The following is a 20,479-nucleotide window of genomic DNA, read 5'->3' as shown; positions in this document are numbered from 1 at the left end:
TAGCTGTTGTAATAAAGCCTTGTTATTCGAGTTGCTGCCTTGCCTCAGTCATTGCCACCCCTTTAAATATAATACTGGCGACGAGGATGGGATATTCTGAGGCATAGGAAGAGCTGGGTCATGTAAGAAAGATTTTTATTAACACAAGGCTAGTCGGCTAATTGCTGAGGCAATCTCCTCAGAATGCATTATTCTCAGGATGGCCACTTCAAACAATTTCGCACCATTTGCCCCAGGCTTAGAGTCTTGGGAAGCTTACATTGACTGTTTCGAGTGTTTCCTCGAGGCAAACAATCTGACTAACTTGCTTAGTGAGAGGAAGAGAGCCTAATTTCTGAATGCTGGGGGTGCGAGATGTTCGGAACAGCCAGGGCTTTGGCCGCACCGCAACCAGTCCAGTCCTTATCTTGGAAGACTCTGCTGGCAAGACTGCAGAACCATTATGGCCCAGTTCCATCTCACATAGCTAGGTGCTACGCATTCCAACAAAGTCTGCAGAAAGAGGGGGAGTCAATGAACCAGTATCTGGCTGCCCTCAGGGCTGCGGCGTTGCACTGCAATTTCCCTAATCTAGATGACTCCTTACTTCAGCAATTCGTGTGCGGGGTCACCAATTCGAGGCTGCGTCGCCATTTGTTGGTCTGTTCTGAGCTCAGCCTGCAAGTGGCATTAGATGAGGCTCGTGCTTCTGAGATGTCCAACAAGTCCTCTGCCGAGATTGAAAGGGGCCAAGCCACAGCTCCCCCTGCGGTACCATCTCCTAAGACTGTGCCTATTCATCACGGGAAGGTGGATGAACATCCTTCGTCCACCACCGATGAGACTGATGTTGACCATTTCAAAACAGCAGGCAGTGGAGCAGAGCACTCACAAACGTAATCCCCTCAGAGCCACTGTGCGTGGTTGTGGCGGGAACCATGCCTGTGCCTGGTGTCGTTTCAAATCAGCTATTTGCCGCAATTATGGGAAAAAAGGACATTTGGCTAAAGTGTGCCATGCACCGTCTTCTCCTCGAGGCAGTCCCCTGGAGAAGTCGCCTTCTCCTGCATCAGTTCAAGCCAAGCCAAAAAGACCGGGTTGAACATGCAGGTGCCCTGCATATTTGCAGGATTATGCATGCGCCAGACTGGTGGAGAGAGGTGTTATGTCCTAGCCTCAGAGACGTGGCCCTGCCTCCATCTCTCGCCCATTGGTCACGGCAAGAGCGGGAAAGTTACTGTGCAGTGATTGGCTGCCCGTGAGACAGCCTGCATATAAATTGCTGTCAAGCGGGAACTGTTTAAGCTTGTTGGTTTTGGAATTGTTGTTGCATTAGCTGTTGTAATAAAGCCATTATTCGAGCCTCTACCTTGCCTCAGTCATTGCCACCCCTTTAAATATAATAGCCCCCCCCCCATGCTGCAAGAGGCCAACTAGGCCACACCCACCATGGCCACGCCATGACCACCCAAGCAGATAACCCCTTGCTAAAATTTTTGAAGCCCACCCCTGCCTATAGTACTAGGGTGGCAATGTAGTGTAGTGTAAGGCATTGTATTAAGATTAGTGAGATTCAGTAGATATAATCATAAAAATGTTGGCCTGTGCGGAAGCAGATAGGCTCACACTTGAACTTAAAAATAAAAGGGAATCCGAATATTTTGAAGTCTAGAACAGATTTTATGATTGGTATAAGACAAGGTGACAAGACTGGAACAAACTATATATTGTGATTGGACAGAAGGATAGATAATGCATTAAGTAGGCTAATAGTTAATGGTTGAGACTAATTGTGTATAATGTGAATGTATGGTCACTTCGACTCTGCGGTACTGCATTGTTTTAAATGAAAAAATAATAAAAATATATTTTAAAAAAAGATTAGTGAGATTCAGGTTTAGTTCCTTCTCAGACGTAGAAGCGCATCTTGGAATTTTAGGCTTGTTACTTTCTCTTTTCCCAATGTATCACATATGGATAGTGTCATACGAGAAATAGGAAGAGGTCATATTTATTTTTATTTAATTTCTATAGCCAGCTATCTCAATCAGGAAACCAATAGAGGAGAATATTTGTAGCTCAGGATTGAAATTATAGGTCCTTGATGCTCTTTGAGTTTGGTTGTTTTCTTGCAGACATTTCATTAGCCAGTATCATGATGATGTTATATAATTTGGTTAATGAAACATCTGCAAGAAAACAACCAAGGTCAGAAAGCACCAAAGACCCCTCCGTCAAGTGACTTTTGGTGATGAACAGTCATTCAAATGACTGGGCGGAGCAAATGATACTGGACAACGAACTCCTGAAGAAAAGGAAAAATAGAAAAGTAATAAACAAACATAACCAAAAAGCAAAGATATCAACTGTAAAGGGACCTGACAGCCAAGTGATTAAAATGCTGGTCTTGTTGACCAGAAGGTTGACATTTGAGACTTAAATACCACGTGATGGAGTGAGCTTCTATTATTTAGCTGCTGCAAAAAACATATAAATGCAATCAGACAATTAGGTACCACTTTGGTAGGAAGGTGCACCTTCAGCATATAGACATATATAGCATATATCTGAATACTGGTGGTGGAGTGGTTAGAATGCAGTATTGCAAGCGAACTCTACCCACAGTCTGGAGTTTGATCCTAATGGAGCTCAAGATTGATTCAGCCTTCTGTGCTTCCATGGTCAGTAAAATGCGGACTCAGATTGTTGGGGGTAACGTGTTGCCATTGTAAACCACTCCGAGACTGCACTATGGAGTGGCACATAAGTCTAAGAGCTATTGCTATTGATATAGTCATGCCGGCACATGACCATGGAAGCGTCTTTGGACAATGCTGACTCTTTAGCTGTGAATCAGAGATGATTATAGCATCATCCTCCATGGGACTATAAAAGTCCCATATCACAAGCAAAGTTGTCCAAAGCTAACATTTAGTTTTTCTGTATTTTAAAATAAAACTGAATATGGGTTTCACTAATTTTTTAAGTCTGTCATTTTCTACATGCAGAGGGAGTTCAATTTCCATGCTGGCTAGGTATCAAAGTAACAGCATAACTAGAGAAAGTCAGAGAAGGTACACAACACAATTGGGGTACATAACTGAGTAGTTTTAGAGACATGGAACTTCTGTCAGGTCAGAAAAATAAAAGGCCTTTAAATGATTATTTGAACATTGGAAAAGATTGCTAAATGCTGAGTTGAATTCCCTTTGATCAGTTTGATTGATTCTAAAGGTTATTCCTAGACTAGTTTTCTAAAGCAGTGTTTTTCAAGTTGGCAGTGTGTTGGCTAGTGAATTCTGGGAGTCGAAGTTCATCCATCTTAAGCATGCCAAGTCTGAACAGCTCTGTTCTAAAGGATTTGTAGGATTTGTAGAAAAAAGAGTGTATATGACAGCTACCCTTGATTCAGTAGAATTTCTGGTTTTTAAAAACATCTTAAGAACTACCTGCCATTTTCTTTCTTTCTTTTTCTTTCTACCTGCCAATATCCTTGAAGTATGCATGTTTAAGGCATTCTGGTTTAAAAATTCCTGCAGTGAAATGACACCTGTCCTTTGGCTCTAATTTCTGCTCATAATTCCAAGCTCCCAACCTCCCTCTTAGTGCTGCGAAAAATATGTGTTTGTAGGTGTGGTGAATGAATGAAAAAAATGAATGAATATGATATCCTCTATTATATTCTTAATTATAAGTAAGATGCATGAGGCGATCCGGTAAAGTACTAGTTTTTTATTTCAGACTCAACTAAGTAAAACCATAATAAGAACAGTGAACTCCGGTTTGACAGCTATTTATATAGCAGCTGTCAAACCGGCAACCAATCAGATGAATGTTAGCTCCCTTTGGTGATGCCTACAGGAATTGACCAATCCAGACATTTGGTGGGTGTTGACTGACACATTGTGTTTGCTAGCTTTAGACACAACATCCTCATTATTGCACTGGAAGATAATTAGGAGAACTAGTATTAAAGTCCTAGAAAAAGAGAGGAAATGGAAATAATTTAGCCTCAGGAAGAGAATACTTGGGGACATGGATATGTCCTACTTTTCAACTACTTGAAGACAGTGAAGATCTACAATATTCTGCACTATTTCATAATTTGGGACATGAAAGTATTAGAATTTTGGAAATTGGTTAGCCTGGGATGTTTTGCTGCCTGAGAAAAACTGTGGAATATGTGTTCCCAATAGTCTGTGTAGAAACTGATTAGACATTACCATGAGGGTAAAGTAGAAGACATACCAGTGTCCATGAGGTATGACCTCTGAGAGGAATATGAGCTCAACAGGAATATGTGGAAGGAGTGGAAACAGAGTAGCTCTGTTTCTGCTGCCTAAGACAGGGATCTCTTTTGATCTGATGGCAGGCCCAACAACACTGCTGGGCTATTCAATTGCCTATAGCCATAGTTCTCAATTTTAGCAACTATTGGGGAATTCTGGCTGGCAAGTTCTGGGAGTTGAAATCTCATATTTCAAGTATGTATGTTACATCTGATTTAATATAAAAACATGGTTTTTTAATGAAAAAAATCCCGTGGAACTCATAATATCTTACCAACCTGGTTTGAACATACTTGATGACATATTACTTTGGGTGTAGTATTTTTCAGGCACAGAAATCTTTCTAGCATTTTGTATGCCTTCTGCATACAAGAAAGTACATTGCGTATGCTGTCTGTGCATATACCAAAAGTAATGCATTGTTAAAGAAATGGGAGAATTCTGTAATGATTATCATGATGCTAGATTTATGACGGTATGTATATATTTCCTGAATACATATTATTTTAAGCAGGCACTTGCAATAAACAATCACTTAATGAGTTCTATGTGTGTTGCAAATTACTTTTTATGAGGCTTGTTTGAGATGTTTCAGGCTCCAGAGGAATCTACCAGAACTACTTGTGCTAGCAATGTGTGTTGCAACTAGAGCCCAAGGCAAAGCAGACATCTGCCACCAACTGTCATAAAATATGCTTTGCAGTTATGAAAACACCATAGCAGGGTTGGGAAGGACTTATATTAACCATCACACGTTATTTATGTCTTTTAAGAGAATCAGAACAATGTATCCCAGACCAAGAATGGGAGCAACTAGAACACACAGTGAACTTGTGCATAGGCTGTCTTAGCCACAGCTGCTATATGATTTTTGAGTATGAACCATGAGTACAAGTGGATCCCCAAATTAGGTACTATTTTGCATGAGGAAGTGCAACTCATTAAAGATTAAAGATCAAAGATCTTTAGAGCTAGAGCCAAACAAAGTTACTTGGTCTTGTCAGGACTGAACCTGAGTCTCTTCCTACCCATCCAAAGAGCCTCCAGGCACTGGATGAGGACTTTGTCAACATTGACACCACCACCTCTACTTCTGTCATACTTAGCCCAACCCTTCATAATTCCAGAGCTCCTGCCTACTTCCTCACCTGCCCTCAGTTTCCTCCAAGGCCAACACATCCACTCATGCATATATATACCACACCAACCACCCATACCACAAAACATCCACTATTCCAGAGGTCGGCAAACTTAAACACTCAAAGAGCCATTTGGACCCATTTCCCACAGAAAAGAAAACACCGGGAGCCACAAAGGTCCTAACTGGAAGCCCCCTGTTCAATTCTGGAGCTGACTGGAAGTTCAGTTCCCCCACCATAGAGTCTCCTCCTAGCGCGGCGTACTTTTTCCTCTACCTGTCATAACCGAAAGCCCTATCAATTGTGGAGACAACTGGAAAACCCTCCCCTTGCCATAGTCTTCTCCTGGCGCACCGTGCTTCTATCAGAAGGCCCCCCCCCATCAGAAGCTCCTCTCAAAATTGTGGCGCCAACTGGTGATGGAGCTGCAGCAGAGGGAGGAAAGAGCCACATGCGGCTTCAGAGCTGCAGTTTGCTGACCCCTGCACTATTCCATTCACTTTTATTTCAGATATGGCTCCCTCTTGACAAAAGCCTCATTGTTGTTGATTTAAAAACTACATATTTGCTATTTTTCCAAAATGGGTATGAGTCAGTCTGAAAAAACAGTGCTTTCAGCACTGATATTTTATGTGGTTGGATTAATTTTTGCTAAGATTGGAATTATATTTTTACATAAATTTCTCTGACAACATCTAATGTTGACAGCTCTCTATTTTAGATGTAACTGAGAGAGAGAAAATTAATTATCCACCCCACCAATCACTATCATCCCATAGATCCTAACCATTCCGTTCCATAAATAAGAAAATAGTGGTGAAAACTACCCATAATACTGTAGGCTAATACTATAAAATATATTATCTCATTATCAGCGAATAACTAAACAAATAATAAAACTGAAATATGAAGTACATTTTTAAGGAAAAATCTCCTTGAATGTTCAACTCAATATGCATGATTCATATTTAATCTAGCAACAGATAGTTTATAAGGTTGACAACAGACCTTTGAGAGTAATGTTACTAATTGTACTTCCTCTTAGAGAATGAAATGTTTCCTAAAAGCCTTACTTTAATGGTCTTTGAATACTGTATAATTGTTTTATTATGAACCCAACACATAGTAAGCTAACCATCTAGTTCCAAAACAGTAGCACCTTATATCATTATACATGGTATGAAAAAAACTCAGCTGCTATGTCTACATTGCAAAAATCCAGAGGAAGTTATTGGTTTCTGATTCTTTTTGTTGCCATCTAGGGCTCATCAAGTTTTTTTTTACTGCTCAGTCATCTGAATCTAGGGAAAACAACACTTTTTATTTACAGGTGAAGGAAGAAAGTTTATTGAAATGCTGATCTCCATGGGGACTTTGATGAACGAGTTATTTGTTGAACTTTCCATTTTAATTTAAACACATAGACATTGATAAGCTTAGCTGACTTTAGCTGATTTCAAAAAGGGAAGCAGGGTCAGTTCTGGTTTATTCTTGGATGATAGACCAAGAGAAAATTCCAAGTTAAATTGATTTTTTTTAATGAAAAAGGAAAAGAGACTACATGGATGTAGCCATTGAGGCAGCAGGATTCTAGCTTTATTCAAAAATCTCTTTGGATTTATAATGTACCTTTTTATAAGAGTTACAAATATAGGTACGAAGCAAAGCATTGAACAAATCAATCTGTCCCTATTTTCTGTGTCATTCTAAATGTTGTAATCTATTACCTCCTCCGTGCATGTACGTCTTTGTATATATGTATGTTTATATATGTCCTAGTGTACGCCGCCCCGAGTCCTGCCTGGAAAGGGAGCGGCTAATAAATTCAAATTTATTATTATTATTATTATTATTATTATTATTATTATTATTATTATTATTATTATTATTATTATTATTAAATTCTATATTTCCATTATATTTCCTTGCTTCATCAGTAAATATCAATTATTTTCATGCACATTTTTTCCTAATGGATGCACTCATATATTTATAGTTCATTCTTTAGTAAATTACTTTGAAGCAATTTTCTCTAATATATGAATTGGAAAATAATACAATATTATCTTGTAAGCATGTTTTGAGCTGAAAATTGGTTTGCAGCTGAAGCGGCTTGCTATCTAAAAGTTAATTTGAAGAAGCTTCAGTCTAAAAGTTAATTCACACATTAATACAGGACATATAAATAAGATTGAGATGCTTAAAAATAGATTTTATCTCTCCCCACTAAATCTAGTATTATTTCATGACAGAAATGTGACTTTGGTGGGTTGAATATTGAATGGGTGATCATAGGTATGAAAAAAGTGAAGTGAATAGTTCATGTTAATCAAAGGAGGACAAACTGTAAAATACATATGTGAAAGGAGAGAGAGAAGAGAGAGAAAGAAAGACAAGAGAGAGAGAAAAGAGAGAGAGGACAGAGAGAGAGAGAGAGGACAGAGAGAGGAGGGAGAGAGAGGACAGAGAGAAAAAGAGAAAGGACAGAGAGAAGAGGAAGAAAAGAGAGAGAGAGGAGAGAGAGAGAGAAGAGAGAGAGAAGAGAGAAAGAGAAAGACAGAGAGAGAGAGAGGGAGGGAGGGAGGGAGGGAGGGAGGGAGGGCAATTGCCACCACTATGCATTCTGCTTCTCTGTTGTTGAAATTATGGCTGCTTGGAAAGACTGAAGCAAAAGTCACAGCTTCCCTACTCAGTAAACAGGGAAGAATGAGACGAAGCCATGAGGAGGCTGCCAGAGCTTGAGCATCAACCCCAATAACAGAAGAGGTGTGCTCTCATCATTTACCTTGACTGTATGTCTTTCCTTGGCTCCATCTTTCCATCCTCTTTGGGGAAAGGAGGTGGTGCAAAGAGTGCTTTTTTAAAAAAAAAAAAGATTCCCTTTCACACACTTCCTACTAAGTCTTAGGAGGCAAAGCCAAAAGAGCAGCCTGGGCATGGAAGAGGTGAGCAGTAACCAAGAAGCATCTCTTGGTAGAAGGAGGATCTGATCAAAACTTTATGTAGGATAAGTGTTGGTGATGGTGGTGAACTGGCTAATTTTTTCCTGCCGGTTGGGTGTTGAGAAGAGTTTCTATGTGGGGCATAAGAACTCAAAAGACGGAGGTGGGAGAAGAAATCCTTCACTTGTTTTCCATTTTTGCTTCCGGTAGCAAGGGGTTTGGAAGTGTGACCAAAGGCAGTGTGCATTGTATGCATGTAAAAATGGGCAGAGTTTTGATTGCAGAGTTACCTTGATTTTCTTCACTTTTTGGATTTCCCCTGGGAAACACCCCCCCCCCCCGCCTCTCTTTGATTTGATTTCACCTGGTGAAGAATGTTTCTTCCTTCTGAAGAAACAACTGTATTCAGCATTTTCTGAATATGCAACTGTGGGCAAAAGAAAAGTCTTCTTCTATTTATTAAGACTTATAAGGCCTTCAGAGAATGAGGTAGCATATAAACTTCATTCCTTCTGCTTGCTTTAGGCCAAAAGTCTTCAAACTTGGCAACTTTAAGACTTGTGGACTTTAACTCCCAGAATTGGGGACCCCTGCTTTAGGCTATGGAAGTCTTGGCAATTAGTATGTTGACTTTAGTATCCAATTCAGCTTTATGTTCAGTCAGCTGCTATATCATACCTGCATGTATGTTGAAGGTTTCCTTCCCAGAGTGAAGAAGGCCAAGATTTTAGGGGGGAATTTTAAAGAGTGAAATCAATTCCTTGAACATCTATTAGTTGCAAACAGCACATTTTGCTCCTGAAGGCCCTCCAAAACTTCCAAAAGGTAGAAAAGGGCCTGCATATTGATCATACATTGTGTGATCTCTGGGATACCGAAGGGTTTTCATTTCAATGTTCTTAGTTTTGCAAATCCTGTATCTAATTTCTATTTTCTGTGGAGTTGATTCATCATTCAGAGGAAGAACTCTTTTGCATTTTGAGAAGGGTTTTTATTTTACTTTTCATTTCAGAGGTCAGCTGCAGAATACTGGTCTTTTCTATCATCCCATTCATCAGATTACTCTCTTGGCAAAGAACTTATTTGATAGTCAACAGAGAGAACTAAGGATGGGGAATGGGGACAGAGCAAACAAGGATTATTATTTTCTTTTGATGGTGGCTGGTAGATTTGTAGGCAAAGATTGTTTCCTGCCTTATTTCCCAATTCTTTTTTCAAAGTGCGCAGAATAACTTATTCAGCAAGCAGCAGAGTTGTATGCATATGAAGTAAGAGAGTCTTAGAAGGGAGAAGCAGGGGATTCTAAAGGTCAATACATTTTCAACCTGTTGAGATCTAAACTTTGCTACTATTTACCCACAAATTTAAAGTTCCATAAAAAAATCTGAGACAATCAACCAATCATAAAGTGTTTGTTTTTGATGTGTTATTTCCACAGGGTTATTTCCAGGTGTAATAGATACTGATGTAGTCAGGGCCTATGCCAGTGATGGCTAACCTTTTCTGGAGTGAGTGCCCAAAGCGCGGACGTGCTGCAAACCCCCAAAATGCAATGCACGTGCGCCCCCTCCTTCCGGGTCTCACCCCATGCATGCGCGCCCCCCCTACTCCGCCCTCCCGCATATGCGGCAGAGATCTGATGGCCGGCTGGCCGCTGGGACTCACACACACATGCACGGTGCAACTGAACTAGGGCAACGGCTCACGTGCCAAGAGTTTAAGTTTAAGTTAAGTTTATTAAATTTATAGACCGCCCCCTCTCCCCAAAGGGACTCGGGGCGGTGTACAGACATCTCAATAAAAAACAGTATACAAAAATAAATACCCCTAAATTCCCATAAAATCAAATTAAACAATAGGCTGTACAAAGTGATAAAAATTAAAAACAACCTAAAAACCCACCCCTAAACATTTAAAATACAGACTTGAGGGACTAAAACTGCGGTTAGGCCAGGCCAGCTAAATTGAACAAATTAAACAATAGGCTGTACAAAGTGATAAAAATTAAAAACAACCTAAAAACCCACCCCTAAACATTTAAAATACAGACTTGAGGGACTAAAACTGCGGTTAGGCCAGGCCAGCTAAATTGAACAGGTGGGTCTTAAGCTTCTTGCGGAAGGAGCAGACATCGGTGGTTATTCTGATATCGGGGGGGAGGTCATTCCAGAGGGTTGGGCCCATCACAGAGAAGGCCCTGCTCCTGGGCGTCGTCCGCTGGCACTGCCTAGTGGACGGCACCCGGAGGAGTCCCTCCCTGTGAGAGCGAATCGGCCGAAGGGATGTATGGGGCAGGATGCGATCCCGCAAATACCTAGGTCCTGTGCCATGGAGCACTTTAAAGATGATAGTCATCACCTTGAAACACACCTGAAAAGCCACAGGTAGCCAGTGCAGCCCGCGCAGGAGAGGTGTTATGTGGGAGTGCCTAGTAACTCCCACAATTGCCCTTGCGGCCGCATTCTGGACCAACTGCAGCCTTCGGGTGCATCAAGAGAGGGCACTGCATGCCACCTGTGGCACACATGCCACAGTTTGCCATCACGGGCCTATGTTGTTTCATTCATGAAAATTTCTTTCATATATACATAATTGGGAATGGTGATTGAAGACATGCAATTTGGAAAATCCCTGAATTCTTTTTCCCTAGACACTCTAACTCATGTAGTTCCAAAGCAGTTTTTTTAAAAAAATAATTGAATAGATGGGTTATTTCTATAAGCAAAAATTAAGTAGTTAAATCTCTCTTTTGGTTCATGGAAGCATGATAGTGAAAGGGATTTCTCTTCATCTTCTATTCATTTAAATGGAAATTATGTTCAAGCGAGTTTCCATTTGAAAATGGGTCTTTAACCATTCAAAACTTGATCCAGCTGATACCCTTAAACTTTGCAGCTTTGATATTCTGCTATCAGACGAGAATGAATTTGTCTATTCTACTTCCTAACAATATATTTAGTTTAAAAGTATGTATCATCATGACCATAAACTCTGAAAATAGGAAAGACAAGGTGAAAATAGATGAAGATAAACAAGGCTAAGACTGATTAAGGACCAAGAAAAGTAAGTGATTAAAAATTAAACATGCACACGCACACATACTTACACACACACCACATACACTATTCCATAACACTTTGGTATATGGGTTCCTTGTACGTCTGCTTTGCAGTAAATTCAGGTTGTTTATTAAATAACACCCTAATAGCATTGTTCCAACATCCTGTTTGAAATTTTGAAAACAATGCAGCAATTCTCACAGTGGAAACCCTAGAGATAAAACGATGAAGTCTAATTTGAAACAATCATCATCATTTAGAACTAGACTCAACACCACATTTGGCTGTAAGTATAATTGTGAAGAGAAACTGTGTTATTGTGTTTTTCTTTCACATCTCCTTAATAGAACTTATGGAAATGCATTCTCGTTTTCACTTTAAAGTAGTTTTATAAGATAAGTGTAACTAGAAATCTGCAAGGAGAGCTTTCTGCTCCCAAGGCAAACTTCTTGTGCATTTTCCTACCTTCTCTTTCCTCTGGCTTGAGCAATTGAGGGTGGGCAAGAGAAAGAGAGGTGGAAGGTCACCTGGCCACTTCTTCACTGCAATAGAAGGTGTGAGGAGGTAGAAAGAAAAAGAGAATAACCAGCAGCAAGAACAAAGAAGTCATGAGGACCTCTGATGGTTCTCAATTTAATACTTGGCTTAGCTACTGTTTGCCCTTGGTTGTAGGAAGCTATTGGTTGTATCTTAATAAAAATATATTGTCAGTAATACATTGGGTCAATGGATCTGGATTTGGATTCCCTCTCTAACATCAGAAGGAACATTATTGTAATGAACTATGAGAATAATCTGAGGAACAGGAGGAAAAGCTGCAGCCAAGATAATGGTTAGATAAGAGAAATCTGAGTCCAAAGCAGAAATGTAATTTGAGAAAGTGTCTCGGAACTCACTCTTCCTAGTTCACTAGTAGATAAAGGCAGGGCACTGGGGGAGCACTTTCAATTTTGCAAGATAATAGCACTAGCACGAGCAATAGCACTTAGACTTATATATTGCTTCACAGTATTTTACAGCCCTCTCTAATCAGTTAATAGAGTCAGCATATTGCCCCCAACAATCTGGGTTCTCATTTTACCGATCATGGAAGGATGGATGCCGAGTCAACCTTCAGCAGGTGAGAATCAAACAGCCGAACAGCAAGCAGCTGACCATCAGCAGTAGTAGCCTGTAGTACTGCATTCTAACCACCATTACAGCGAATAATCAGAATAGATCTGGAAGGGACCTTGAAGGTCTTCTAGTCCAACCCCCTGCTCAAGCAGGAGACTCTATACCAGTGATGGCAAACCTTTTTTGGTTTGCGTGCCATAAGTGGGGGGAGCGCAGGGGGGTTGTGTGCATCCACACCCATAATGCAATGCGCGACCCCCAGTGCGCATGCAAGCACTACAGGCGCTCCCCCCATTTTTACATGCTTTTTTCGGCCTCTCCAGGCTCCAGAGGCTATATAGGAGCCTGGGGAGGGTGAAAACAGCCTCACCCGCCCCCCGGACGCCCTCCGGAGGTGTCAGGGAAGCCTCTGGACAGTCCCTGAAGCCTTCAGAGCGCTCAAAACGATCCTCCGAGCAAACCGGAAGTGACTTCCCTGATGCCTCCGGAGGGTGTCCGGGGGGGGGGAGCGGGGGGACTATTTTCGCCCTCCCCAGGCTCCTATGAAGCCTCTGGAGCCTGGGGAGGGTGGAAAATGGCTTTTAAAAAGGGTGAACTCACATGTGTGCTGGCCAGCTGACAATGCAGCACCTCGCATGCCCTGACAAATGGCTCCGCGTGCCACCTGTGGCATGCATGCCATAGGTTCGCCCTCACTGCTCTATACCACTTCAGGCAGATGGCTGTCAAGTCTTTTCTTAAAAATCTCCAGTGATTTAGCACCTACAGCTTCTAAAGGGAAGCTGTTATAACTCTATAATGAAAATACTTTTACTAGTCATAACTTTGGTTTCAAGGCTTGGTGTACTCCGAAGCCTGAAAATTATAATTTGTATTAGTGCTTTTTTCCCAACTTATCGCTTGTTTTTTTCACTGTATTCTGCTATCATCTTTTCTTTGTAAAGTACAGTATTTTAACAATAAGGACCCTGTTAATAATCTGCAATTGTGAATTTCTCTGAAATAGAACAAGAACAAGATTTTTCAGTTTAGGCTATATGAGTCCTGTGCTGCAACATCCTGGGAGGGACAGGATATCATTACGCTAGAGCTCAGGATGTCATCACACAGCCCATTACCCAAGTCATTACAACACAAAAGACTAATGGGCACACAGCTAGTACCTCAACCACACAGGATGTTACGAAATAGCCGACTAATCTACATACATCAACTCCATCAACTAATCAAGATGTAACAACACAGCCAACTAACCTGCTTACAGCACCAAAGCCAGCACTCCACACACCTCCACCAATATTTATAGAAAGACGGCAGCTCCGATCACGCTTTGCTCACGCAACCACGAAGCCGAAGGCACCAGCCTGAAGATGGCTAGAGGGGGACCATGGCTTTGTGACACATGTACACAAGGAGTGGGCCTCTGATTGAATGTCCATGGCTGCCATCTTGACTGTTTCTCCCCACATATGTCCCTGTCAACCACTACACCTTCCTCTTACTTAATGTTTATAAAGGGAAGTATGACATGAATTGCGAAGTATTTGGGCCTCTATGAGTATATATTTTTTTCTAAGAGGAGTTCAATAGCAATAGCATTTAGACTTATATATCACTTCACAGTGTTTTACAGCCCTGTCTAAAACAATTTACAGAGTCAGCATATTGCCTCCAACAATCTGGCTCCTCATTTTACCAACGTTGGAAGGATGGAAGGCTGAGTCAACCTGCTGATGAGAATCAAACTGCTGGCAGAATTAGTCCGCAATACTGCATTCTAACCAGTGTGCCACCACAGTTCTCAAAACATCTGAGGTTGCAGATACATATTTCCCTGATATAATATAATTTCCTGTCCTCAAATAGGTTCTGAAGTGAGCAGGGAGATACCCCTACTTTTCATCATTCTGAAATCTTTCCATTTTCATTCTAAATGTAAGCAATGGAACTTAAAATATTTATAATTTGGAATTCATGAGTTCTCATTTTACATATAAATGGAAGGCTTTGTGGATTTTAATTTTTGCCTTTTTTGTTTCTTGTTTCTTATTTCTTTTCTTTTTAATTTAATTTTTTTGGGTTGGTACTGTAATCTATTTAATGATCTTTCCCTAAAATATTGATCATCATTAATATAAGAAGCTCAAGAAATAAGAAATTAATACATAAAATGTAGTCATGTTCTTGTACCAAAAAGTGAAATTGTTTCATGATGTTCTTGAAGTTATTCGGAGCAGTTCGCTACTAGTTCCTCTGAAGCATTTGAGGCAATGAAGCTCCAAATCTTAATGCCTAATTTTTCAGAGCCTGGAATGTAATTTTCCATCTTTCTTTGTGACCTTTAGCTAAATATTGCAAATGCTCTCCAAGAGCCACAACTTGTTTTGTGCAGAAGCTGTTCTAACCTTTCAAAGCATTCTTTCAATAAATATAATGTTTTTTTCAAATAAAGATTTGTTATAAACACAATAGAAGACGAGAAAGAAGCAGACTGGAAAGAGGAAAATCTTGCATCCTAAAAGAAAATCTCTCTCTCTCTCACCATCTTCTATTCCCATTCAGTCAAGTATTTCTTCTTATCGGTAGCTTATTATTTTCCATTAACAGATTATAGACAACATAATATGGTAATAAAGAAAATAAATACATGTTATGCATCCAGCAGTGAACATTTACAGCTAAGTGGATGCTTTTATATTGCCAATATTTTTCTTCACATCACAAAAACAGATGCTTGTTGAAACAGAGGTCTTTCTTTGTTTCCTCTGTCTCTAGGAAAATGGAGAAGATTTTCCTAAATTTATAAGAAGTAAAGCAAGGTGGTTTCCCTCCGAGGTTAAAATAGAAGGAAACTTTTCCCCAAGGACAAAACAGTGGTGTACAGTGGTGGGATTCAAAATATTTTACTACCAGTTCTGTGGGCATGGCTTGGTGAGCGTGGCTTGGTGGGCATGGCAGGGGAAGGATACTGTAAAATCTCCATTCCTATCCCACTCCAGGGGAAGGTTACTGCAAATCCCTATTTCCTTCCAATCAGCTGGGACTCGGGAGGCAGAGAATAGATGGGGGCAGGTCAGGTCAGAGGTGGTATTTACCGGTTCTCTGAACTACTAAAAAGTTCCACTGCTGTTTCTCCAGAACTGGTCTGAACCTGCTGAATACCACCTCTTGAGTCTATAGGAGGAATGCAAAAAATGAAAAAGGCAGTCCTGATTGCAGGAAAGCATGCAACCCATGTAAAAACAAAAGCAAAACAACCACAAAAGGCAGGGCTTTAACTGTAGAGCTTTTATTTAATTATTTAGGACATTTTGGTACTGTCCATTTCACAGCTATCTTCTTGATATTTTTTACCCCTCACTCCTGCTCTCAGCTGCCCTTGCTTTGAAATGGATATGCAAAAATACAGATTTGCCATGTTCGCAGGATATGAGTTCCTAGTTACCTTTCCCCAAGAATTCTCATTAAAAGCAAACACCTTCCCTGGGATGGATAAAAGGTTAGAAAACGGATACATAACAAGGATGAAATCAGGATAATTGGATGAAACAAGCTGCATGGTCTCATACAGAGTAATCACGCAGAATCAAACCCATTTAGATGAATACCAGCAGGTAAGGGGCCAGTGAATGGAAGTTCTTTATACAATCAGCTTGCAAAAATTATGGGAAAAACACACTCAACACTTATGTACTGTAGTGCACTGTGAACTTGATCCAGGCATGAAATTCAGCAGGTTCTGACAGGTTCTGGAGAACCAACAGTGGAAATTTTGAGTAGTTCAGAGAACAGGGAACTACCACCTCTGGCTGGCCCCAGAGTGGGGTGGGAATGGAGATTTTGCAATATCCTTCCCCCAGGAGTGGGGAGGGAATGGGGATTTTGCAATATCCTTCCCACACGAGTGGGGTGGGAATGGAGATTTTGCAATATCCTTCCCCCAGGAGTGGGGAGGGAATGGAGATTTTGCAATATCCTTCCCCCAGGAGTGGGGAGGGAATGGGGATTTTGCAATATCCTTCCCACACGAGTGGGGTGGGAATGGAGATTTTGCAATATCCTTCCCCCAGGAGTGGGGAGGGAATGGGGATTTTGCAATATCCTTCCCCCAGGAGTGGGGAGGGAATGGAGATTTTGCAATATCCTTCCCGCAGGAGTGGGGAGGGAATGGGGATTTTGCAATATCTTTCCCCCAGGAGTGGGGAGGGAATGGGGATTTTGCAATATCCTTCCCCCAGGAGTGGGGTGGGAATGGAGATTTTGCAGTATCCTTCCCCTGCCATGCCCACCAAGCCGCGCCCACAGCACCGGTAGTAAAAAAAAATGAATTTCGTCACTGACTTGATCATCAGCATGTTACATATTCGGCTTGGTCTGGTTCATGTAAATGGACTGTTGGTGGAAAAGTGAGAGGCTGGATGTAAGGAAAGACTGCTAAGTTAGGGAGGCAAGTGGTGAAGAGTATTCAGGCACAGAATTAGGGTAGCAAAGGATTTGGGGGAAGGGAAGTGTGACATGCTTGGGGTTGCCATTTCTCCCTGCTGGCTCATCATGTATCCAGACATCTTATGTTGTAATCGAAACAAATGTTTTGGAGCTTGTCTGTGTCAGCTTTAGTGTTAAAAAGAAACTGGTGGGAGTATTAATTTATATTCCTTTAGGAAAGCTTCTTTCCTTAGGGATAGAAGGAAGAACTGTTGGACTGAACTGGCATCAAGGATAAAGTTATAAAAAAACTGCAGACATAACTCTTGGGTACGAATTGAAGTAGAAGCTTGAAAAAAATAAAATAGATGGACAGAAGATGGATGTTGAAGATGTACTATTTGTTTTAGGACAAAGATAATTTAGCTTGTGATCCTCAAATGGACTGGTAGTTTTTATACTTTCGAAAGCTTGTTAGTTCCGGAGTGATTCAAAGTCCATGAAGCAGAGTTAGTCACGATAGAGACAAGATCAGAATGGCATAAAGAACACTGCGAAACAAACACAAACCAATACACAGAGCATAGAATGAGTGCCAGAACTTGTCAATCAATGTCATTTTGAATTATGATTTTGTACTGTAAAGTACTAGCTAGGCCTCCTTGTTTGGAGCCAGCTGCGACTTTGATAATACCCCTTCCATTTCATTATGTAGGTCTAGACAAGAAAAAGAAGAAGAAAGAACTCAAGAAAGAGTTTTGGACAGAAGAGACAAGAATTGATGTTGCAACACTAGCTGTAAAGATTTTGAAGACTGAATTAGACATGGAGAAGCAGAGAAAAACAAAAGATGTGGCTGTGTCCCTGCCTTATAGAATACCCTTCTCCTATCAATTTGACAGGCCCCCTGCCCTGTTAGACTTCCAGAAGTCCATTAAAATCAGTCTCTTCTACCCAAACACTGGAGTAAAGGGGTGTAACCTATGGAGGATTGTTAGGGTGTCTTTGACTTAGAAAGGAAGGAAAAAAGAAAGGAAGGAAGGGAAAAAAGAAAGAAAGAAAGAAAGAAAGAAAGAAAGAAAGAAAGAAAGAAAGAAAGAAAGAAAGAAATAAATTCCCTGAAGATAGGCTTGGGCACGAGTTTGAAAGCTCAGAAGAGTAAATCTCTGGTCCCAATTACCAACCCAAATTTGATTTTGCAACATTATCCTGGTACACATATATTTGTATTTATTCTTTAAAAAAATCTCTTAACTAGAAGGTTCCAAGTACAAATGGGTAGACTAAAGGAAACCATTTAGAAAAATCTAAGGAGCATGAGACATTGCTGATGACCACTGGATAATTGAAAAAGCCCAGGAATACCCCAAAATGCCCAGTTTAGCTAGCACCAGGTTAGAAATCAGAAAACTGTAAGCTCTAATCAAGAACGTATATAGGAAAGCCAGTTGTGTGACTTAGGCCAGTTACTCATTCTCAACCCACGTCACCTCATAAGAGGAGAAAGGAGTAGTAGGCATGTTCACTGCCTTGAGTTATTTATAAAAAATAGTATATAAATTTTAGAATTTCATTTAGGATATTTTGGAATAAAAAAAAATCTATAAAAAGAAGCCACTGGTTATTTTATTATTATTATTTAAATATTGTTTAGATTTGTATTGCTGCCCATCTTAAAAGAAGTCTGGGTGGCTCATAACACTAAAACTATAAAAAAGCACACACACACACACACACACACACACACACAAACTAAAATCCTGGCACCTCAATCAACCTAGAGTCAACGTAACGCAACAATCCTCCACAGATTCCAGCCTTTTACTCAAGCGTTTGGGTAGAAGAGTCAATTTTTAATGGCCTTCTGGAAGTGTAACAGGGTGGGGTCCTGCCAGATTGATAGAGGAAAGGTGTTCTATAAGGCATGGACAGCCACAGAAAAGGCATGATCCCTAGGTTTCATTAGATGGCAATATTTTAGAGAAGGGACCTGGAATGTCCTGAACTGAACTAGTAAAATGGGCAGAACATGGGGGAACAGACTAGTTTAGTAAAGTCACAAAACAAGGCTGCCAATCCTCCATTTTTAAAAATTTAATCTACAGTATATGCTGAATATATCTTAAGGGAAATAGAGTAGAAGATGAGAATGGTTTACAATTAGAGGAACAGCCATCAATAACCTGCCTCCTACTGATAACTACTAGCTGAAAATGCAAAGGATCTGCATGCTCCAGTAATGAAAGACAAGGGAGACAGTAAAAATTGGGCTAATATTACATATTAGAAAGCTAAATTAATGACAACAAACAGTTTTAGAAATGACAATGAAGATTTCAAAGTACTAAATGGCTTCCTCCCTTTAGGAGTCACCATCAACAGTAAAGGAGCAAGTAATCAAGAAATATGACATGGACTAAATGTCTATGGAGATTCTCAGTCATCCAGAGCTCTTGGATGAGAAGCAAAATGTCTCTAACTCCCCAACCCCCCTGAAAGTCCAGTTGTTCCTTGAAAAAGCACCCTTGGTGGACTAAAACTTGGTAGAGAAATCATAATGACCTTGGAAAAGATATTCAGATACTGTGAGATGTCTATACCTATGAAGATTACTATAATGCAAGCAATGTGACACTAAATGGAAGTGAAAGTTGGACTTTGAAGAAGTAAGATAGAAAGAATATTGATGCTTTTGAACTTAACATTGAGAAAACTGCTGAGAATACCATGGACATGGAAGAAAAAAAAATGGATCATTGAACAAATCAATTCAGCATTCTCACTCGAGGCACAATTGACCAGGCTCTTAGAATTCATGGGTTTTTCTTTGTATTAGATTTCTGCACGAATAAGAGATATTCTATCCCACTTGACCCCCTGCTCAGTGTAGATGGATAATGTAATTTTATTCCATTTTTAAAATATAACTTAGATAAATCACACATAGAATACAAAATAGAAGAGAATGAACTTGGAATTCTCTATTTCAAAGAAGTTGAGAGATGATGAGCGTAACAGATTTGCTTCCATAGAAAAAGAAAGATTTTGCTCCCAGATCATTATATTTTTTAGATACTTTGCCCACCACTGAATTCTTTCTTTGACTACAGGTAGTCCTTGACCTATGACCACAATTGAGCCCAAAAGTTCTGCTGCTAAGGGAGACATTTGTGAAGTGAATTTTGCTGCGTTTTATGACCTTTCTTGCCCCAGTTGTTAAGTGAATTACTGCAATTGTTAAGTTAGGATCTCATTGTACATATGTGGTGCACTGACAATAAAGAATTATTATGTGGTTAATGTTTGGTGAGATTCACAGCCTTTGGGGCTGGTTGGTAGCCTAACAGCTCGAGTCCTAACCAAGGACCTAGGAACTGTTAAGGTAACATCGTAGGATATAAGTTGTTCCAAGTAGGGTGGTTTTTTGTAGAGTCAGAATGTTCAAGTCAGGTAAATTTAGAATTTTCAAATAGCGAGGTAGCCCTTTAGGTAATGCTCCAAGGGCTCCGATTACAATTGGGACTACTACT

Source organism: Natrix helvetica (assembly GCF_964273705.1).
Source record: "Natrix helvetica genome assembly, chromosome: 2".
NCBI classification, from domain to species: domain Eukaryota; kingdom Metazoa; phylum Chordata; class Lepidosauria; order Squamata; family Natricidae; genus Natrix; species Natrix helvetica.
The sequence above is the reverse complement of the archived record's forward strand: the minus strand, read 5'-3'. Positions refer to the sequence as shown.